Genomic DNA, 8128 nt, shown 5'->3' with positions numbered 1-8128 from the left:
ACATCAGGAAAGTTTCAGGAGAATTGTGTCAGATTTGACTGAATATTCTGTAAATGAAGTTTTAATGTCTCATTTAGTTTTGAAAATAACTCATTCACTGCCAGCCATTTGCAGTGAAAGAGTTAAACCCATTGACTCATTCACTGCCATTGACGTCTATAGACGTCAATGGCAGTGAATGAGTTAAACTTCATTAACATAATACTTCAAACTAACTACAACTGTAAAAAGAAAAATACATACCTCACAGTAACTGCACTTGTAGAGTTTCTCTCTGCTGTGAATCTTTTGGTGTGATTTGAGGTAACGTGGAGATTTAAAAGTCTTCTCACACAGTTCGCATTTATAAGGTCTCTTCCCAGTGTGGGTAAACATGTGCCGCTCTAAGTTTTTGTATGTCACAAAAATTTTGCCACACTGATCACAGCAGCAAACATCCTTTTTTGTGTGAATGCGTAGGTGAATGTCTCGGCTGACTAGCCAGCGGAAAGTTTTTCCACAAATGTGACAGCTGTACGCCTTAAATCCGGAGTGGGTAACTTGATGACGCTGTAAGTAGCTACTTTGAGTAAAAGCTTTATCACACTGATCACAGCTGTACGCTTTAACTCCACTGTGGATGAGTTGGTGTGTTTTTAAGCTTCCAGCCTGGGTGAAAGACTTTCCACACAAGTCACAGCTGTATGCTTTAACTCCACTGTGGATGAGTAGGTGCATTTTTAAGTATGCACTCTGCGTAAAAGACTTTCCACACAACTCACAGCTGTATGCTTTAACTCCACTGTGGATGAGTTGGTGTGTTTTTAAGTATGCACTCTGCGTAAAAGACTTTCCACACAACTCACAGCTGTACGCTTTAACTCCACTGTGGATGAGTTGGTGTGTTTTTAAGTTTCCAGCATGGGTAAAAGATTTTCCACATTCATCACAACTATACGGCTTAACTCCACTGTGAAAAAGTTGGTGTGATTTTAAGTATGCAGCGTGGGTAAAAGACTTTCCACACAACTCACAGCTGTATGCTTTAACTCCACTGTGGATGAGTTGGTGTGTTTTTAAACTTCCAGCCTGGGTAAAAGACTTCCCACACAACTCACAGCTGTATGCTTTAACTCCGCTGTGGGTGAGTTGGTGTCTTTTTAAGGTGTCATGACGGTGAAAAGACTGTCCGCAGAAGTCACAGCTGTACGCTTTAACTCCACTGTGGATGAGTTGGTGTGATTTTAAGCTTCCAGCCCAGTTAAATGACTTTCCACACAACTCACAGCTGTACGCTTTAACTCCGCTGTGGATGAGTTGATGTTGTTTTAAGTATGCACTCTGCGTAAAAGACTTTCCACACAACTCACAGCTGTACGCTTTAACTCCACTGTGGATGAGTTGGTGTGTTTTTAAGCTTTCAGCGTGGGTAAAAGACTTCCTACACAACTCACAGCTGTACGCTTTAACTCCGCTGTGGGTGAGTTGGTGTGTTTTTAAGCTTTCAGCGCGGGTAAAAGACTTTCCACACAACTCACAGCTGTATGCTTTAACTCCACTGTGGATGAGTCGGTGTCTTTTTAAGCTTCCAGCATGGGTAAAAGACTTTCCACACAACTCACAGCTGTATGCTTTAACTCCACTGTGGATCAGTTGGTGTCTTTTTAAGCTTCCAGTGTGGGTAAAAGACTTTCCACACAACTCACAGCTATATGCTTTAACTCCACTGTGGATGAGTTGGTGTGTTTTTAAGTATGCACTCTGCGTAAAAGACTTTCCACACAACTCACAGCTGTATGCTTTAACTCCACTGTGGATGAGTTGGTGTGTTTTTAAGCTGTCAGGATGGTGAAAAGACTGTCGGCAGAAGTCACAGCTGTACGCTTTAACTCCACTGTGGATGAGCTGGTGAGTTTTTAAGTTTTGAGAAAGGGAAAACGACTTTCCACACTCATCACAGCTGTATTTTTTCTCCCCCGTTCTTCTGTGAGGTTTGTCGGCCTCCTGAGAGCGCTGACTTCTTGCTCCATGTTGGTCCTGCAGTGACAGCGATACAAACAGAGGCAGTGAGTGAAATGCAGTCGTGGAACAAACTCAACCTTCAAACTTCCTCCACTAACACTAGTTTTAAACCAAAGGTTGAAGTAGTTCCTTTTCAGGCAATACACTCGGTACAACACACGTGGTATGGGATATCATGCCCTCACGTGTCCTGGCTGAGGAACACACTGCAGATTTTGTTCAGTGATGAGGCAAACTTTTATGTGAATGGTGAAGTTAACAAACAAAACCACCGCTATTGGTCTGACTCTAACCCACATTGGATGGATCCCTCCAAGACTGTTGGAACAACAAAAGTGATGGTTTGGTGTGGTATATGGGGTACAACGATAGTGGGTCCATTCTTCATCAATGGAAACCTCAACGCCACTGGATATTTGAAATTGCTACATGATGATGTGTTTCCCTCTTTATGCTGTGACGGCCAGAGTACTGGGTTTAGCCCAAATGACTTGGTCTTTGGCCACAAAGTTCGGGGACCATTGACAATGCTGTGCGATAAGTGGTTGTCAGGTGAACCACCAGTGAACTTGATGGATTAGGTTAATGGTTTTCGGCACGGACTGTATGTGGCAGGTCAGTTGGCGAAACAGAACCTTGAAAAGGTTCAGGTCAAGATGAAATATTTTCATGACCGGCGTTCTGAAGAGCAGCAATTTAGTGCGGGTGACCAGGTTTTGGCTTTTCTTCCAATTGCAGGGTCACCATTCCAGGCACGGTTTGCTGGGCCTTACACCGTGGTACAGAAACTGTCTGAACAGAATTATCAGATTGCTACACCAGATCGCCGGAAAATAAATCAACTTTGCCAGGTTAATTTGTTGAAACCATATCATGTTCGTCCTTTATCCGTCAGTCTGTCAGGCTCTCTCTTTTCTCCTTCCGCATCAACATGTTGGAAAACAACATTGCAGTGCAACAACATTTCAATCATCATCAAGCTGGGCTTCCCCATGTTTGTTGGTTGAAAAAGCTGATAAATCACCACGTTGTTGCACAGACTTTCGTAAAGTAAATGCAGTGACCAAACCCGATTCCTATCCCTTGCCTCATATTGACGACTGTATTGACCAAGTTGGTGCAGCAGAATATGTGAGCAAGTTTGATCTGTTGAAGGGATATTAGCAGGTGCCACTGACTCCCAGAGCTCAGGAAATATCTGCTTTCATCACGCCATCTGGTCTTTATTCATATACAGTCATGGGTTTTGGTTTACGCAGTGCTCCAGCTACATTTCAGCGACTCATGAATATGGTTGTTAAGAGAGAGAGCGATATCAAAACAGCCATGAAAAGTTCTGCATATATGTGCCCAAGTGTTGTATTGAAGCAATCAAGTGATGAATAACTGTTTTCCACTATGTTGTTTTGCAATGTTTTTTGGGAGTTTTTTGCATTGTTGATTTGCTTCTTTGCCGAAGCAGCTAATAAAGCACAATTGAATACAATTTTGCCTCTTTCTTGTAAGATTCTATAATAGAATGAAACAATAATGCCAGTTATAAATAAAGAGAATTGAACGAATTACGAAACACTCATTTTATTTCTATTTGATCTGAAAGTTGTGTAATACTACAACCTGAAACGACAAATAGATTGTGTTGGCCTGTACAGGAGATAAAAGAAAAAAAAACACATCTGTTAAATGGAATAGTCCAAATCACCAAAGTAAACTGGACCTGGGCTTGTTGCAGGGATCTGAAATTACTAAACATTTTGTGAGTGTATGCACTCACACTTAGGACCATATAATAATAAATATGTGCGTGATGAAAGATTTCCTTTTTTTCAAGTCTGTCTTTGTACGGACCTGCCGTGTTCTCCGTTTTTTTGTACATGACTGTTTTGGAGGCAAATAAAATGCAAGTAGGGATTAAAACCGCAGAATTAATGATTACCGGTGCTGGAAATACTAGCGCTTGATGCAGTGTTTAGATTTTGTTGCCACTCGTACCCAACATGCAATGCGCGAAAGTCATGTGGTCTGTCAATCTCTGTTTGCATACAGGACCAACCGATCTACAGAAGATGACCTCTCTCTACCACACTCCGTGTTATGCTGTCACACCTGGAGAGGAAGAACACCCCTCTGCCAGAGTCCTTTTCATCGACTTCAGCTCAGCTTTTAACACGATCATTCTGCAGCAGTTGGTGGAAAAGCTGATGCTATTAGGTGTGGACCCTGCAACCTGCAATTGGGTTTTCAGCTTCCTGACAAAGTGACAAGAGGCAGTCACACATCAAAGACCATCTTGGTGAGCACAGGCTTTCCTCTGGGGTGTCCTGAGCCCGTTGCTGTTCAGTCTGCTCACACATTACTGTAAGCCAGACTCAGTGCTAATCATATTGTGAAGTTCAAAGACAACTGTGGTTGGTCTCATTACTGAAAACAATTAGTCCACTTATAGAATGGATGTGGAGCAGCTTGAAGTGTGGCGTAGATCCCATAATCTCATAAACAATAAAGACAAAACAGAAGACCTGTCCTTCTTTATTAATACCACATCAGTTATCAAAAAAGCACAAACGCATCTCCACTCCCCCAGGAGGCCCAGAAAACCTCACCTCCCCATCCGTTCAACTATTAGCACGGCTTTACTGTGATGCCTCCTGTCTACACACACATATAGCATACAATATACTCCCCAGATGCACACAATACTCTGTGAAAGGACTGTTGCTACCTGTATGAGCGTGACTATTTAGACTTGAGTTTTTGTTTTCTTTTTTTTATTTAGATGTTTTGTTATTTACCCTTTTAATTTATTACTGCCTTTTTACTCTTCTTTTTTTAAGCCATTTTCCTTTTTAATTTTATTGATTATTGCACTGTAGATTCTGGTGAGAAACTGTATTTCAGGTGATTGATTGATAGATATATATATATAGATTTGTTGGTTTTTGTTTTTTGCCCTTTATCACAGTTCCTCTTCCCCACTGTTTTTCTTTCCCTCTTTCTTTCTCCCAGTCATATCTGTCCCGTGTGTAGCAAGTGAAAATAAAATAAACAATAAAAGCAAAGGTAAATCAAATAGACTAATACAGCAAGGCCGGGATGGTCCATTTGGTAAAGTAAATCCGTTGGGCATCTTTCTTTGTCTCTAGACAATAATTCTGATGGCAAAAGAAACAAATGGGACAGGCAAAAAAGGAAAAAAACGAGAGAAACTGTATTTCGTTTCAGCCTGGGTATCACCATACAAAATGTCAATAAGCCTCTTCTTGAAACTTCTCCAATCTTGACAAACAAGCATCAGCTGATGAAGTGCACACAGTTTCAATAAAAGCTGTCACTTACTGTTATTTATTCATCTTTCAGTCACTTTAATTTTTAAAACTGTATATACTGTATATTCTGTGTATTTATTATTTCACTCCTATTGCCTGTTATTATTGTCTTTATCTTCAACGCATGCTGCTCGGTTGTTTGTTAATTGCCCCTTGAGGATAAATAAAGTTTTCTGATTCTGATAAAAGTGATATGTTCTTCACCTTTTGTGTTGATGACATTTATTTCCACTGTAGCAGCTGAGCTGAGTCCAAACGGCTGAAAATGTTCACCTGGTGCTCTGTCAAACTCTTCTCCTCCTGCTGATCAGCTGGGACACAAAACAGTAACATCACAGTGAGACAAGAACGTGAGAGGGACGTGTCCCAGGATTGAATTTAAAGCCATCATATTTACAGTTTGGATTTGGCGGACGCCCTCTTTATATATAAAGTTGTATATAGTATTTGTATTCTATTTTTATCTTATTGTATATTTATTTTATTTTATTCTATTCTGTACAGTTGTGTACTGTATTTATTCTTATTGTATTCTAATTTTTGCCTCATAACTTTTGCACTGTCCACTTCCTGCTGTGACAAAACAAATTTCCCACGTGTGGGACTAATAAAGGTTATCTTATCTTATCTTATCTTTACTTTTAGGAATAGTAACTGTGAAACTATGGCACTCATGACCATTGATCGATAGTCACGACATTACAACAAGTATTCATCAAGATACTTTTAAGAATATTCTTAACATGGACTCGGATTTTTAAAAAAATTATAAAAAAAAGAATTCTCTCCATCAATAAGAATTTACTGACTGCAACTTGAACGTTGACTCAAAATGACTTAAAATCATCCTGGAAAGATGCATTTGACAAATTATAGACAAAAAAAGCCTGATAAAGGACGCATGTCTGTAATGTGTCTGTGAAATGGATGAATGTTATTGACTGAGCGGATAATGAACAAGTGTGTTCTAGCAGCTGCAGTTTCAGCTGCGTGTGCTAACACACACACCTTCCTGTTATCACTTCAAATAGAAACGAGGCTGTAGAGGTTTGGTGCAGGCAGAAAAACAGCTGCAGGGACAATGAAAAGACTTTTCTGCTCCAACTTCTCCCAGCATGCTGAGCTACTGATTAGTTGGTGTTTTTCTCCAAACACTCTCTCACTCTTCTCTCAACGTGTTCACAATAAACTGTGAACAGACACCGAGGAGAGCAGCAGAAGACCTCATTCAGGAGCTAAACTCAACATGAACTGAACTCACAGTAAAGTTAGCTCGGTGCTTACCTTTAGATGAGCCCACAAACCGAGAGAAACTCCGCGATGAAGCTGCAACTCTTTCCAAACACAGGAAACAGATCAGGGAGCAGAGACCCACGTGGTTCACGCTGATCTCAGCTACGATCCAGGAGACAAGGGTGGGCAGATCGAAGCAGATATCGATCAGGACGTTGGTAGTGGTTTATGATCGATACTTTAGTTCGTTTCTCTCCTCTAAGTTCACTACTTTACTCCCGTTTCATGAAAAAGCAGCTCTCTCTGCTCGACTCCCTGTCACTACCCGATCCGTACCGGAAACCCGATCGGTACCCCGCATGCGCGAAAGGTTTGTACTTCCGGTCGTAGCGTTTTACGATAGTTATGGGTCAGAGTATCTGTTAAAATGTTAAGAATAACAAGTATATCTTAAAATGTTTGCAATAATGAAGCATTTCAGTACAATGTAGACAAAAACGAAAAATAAAAAGAAAGTTACGGATCAGGACTCTCCGATCCTTACTGCGCATGTGTAAAGTCTGACCGTACAAATCGGGTCTACCCGATCCGTACCGCGCATGTGCAGATGTTTTCTTCTTCTTCTGTTCGTTTAATGGCAGTGTACTCCCCAGTGTACGAGGATACCGCCACCTGCTGACCGAGCGAATAAACCCTATTATAAACTGAATTATCGTCATTACAAACGTGTGTTAAATTTGATTTAGCGATAGTCGAGTGTGTTTATGCTTGTCTGTGAGGAGAGGATTGTTGGAATAGTGATGATGATGTGCGCTATCACTGCCAATTGTCAGTAAACAGTTCATCTGGCTGATGAATCTACACGTGAGATATTACAAAGTCTGTATTATTAACTCTGTAATTATGTAATTAGGCGCCATTCTTCTTATTTTACGGCGCTGTTGCTCAATCGGGGGACGCTCTCTGTTGAGGAGAAAAGCATGAATTTCTTTGTATACGGATTATCCATTGTTTAAATGTCCCGGGCAGTCGAAAAGAAGGCAGAGCTGTTGAGAAATGCTAGGAGCTAACTGGGCGCTAACCGCATCATTCAAATATATTGAATGTCGCAAAGAGAGGAAGTGACGTAAGATTTGCGCATGCGGGGTACCGATCGGGTTTCCGGTACGGATCGGGTAGTGACACTCCCCTCCTGCACAAACACTTTGCCCCGCCCCCTTCTTCTTGATCTGCTTTGATTCGATGCTGTTTGTACACGTGACTCGAAAAAGATGGCCGATGTTTTTTTTAAATAACCTTTATTTGTCAACAACAATATAAACATATAAGGCACTATTATTTATCCATGCATCTAAATATATACGGTTGAGCATTACAATAAGAGAAATAACAAGAGAAAGAAAGAAAAAGATGCAGAATGTGAGAACATAGACACAAACAGTGTGAACAGAAAGGGAAATCATGATCCACATCTCAGATAGAGAGGAGGCCTCCTTTTAACATAAATAGAACTTATTGAATAGAAATATAAGTTTAGGGGCCTTCTTTTCATTTATGTGTTTCGGCGA

At 40.8% G+C, this 8128-nt stretch overlaps 1 pseudogene; it reads right to left on the bottom strand.

Annotated features, from left to right (window-relative positions):
• Window positions 1-244: 244 nt before the first annotated feature.
• On the bottom strand, window positions 245-6643 carry LOC113029613 (zinc finger protein 234-like; annotated as a pseudogene).
• Window positions 6644-8128: the final 1485 nt, after the last annotated feature.

Source organism: Astatotilapia calliptera, chromosome 9 (assembly GCF_900246225.1).
Source record: "Astatotilapia calliptera chromosome 9, fAstCal1.2, whole genome shotgun sequence".
NCBI lineage: Eukaryota > Metazoa > Chordata > Actinopteri > Cichliformes > Cichlidae > Astatotilapia > Astatotilapia calliptera.
This window is presented reverse-complemented; position numbering and strand designations above follow the sequence as displayed.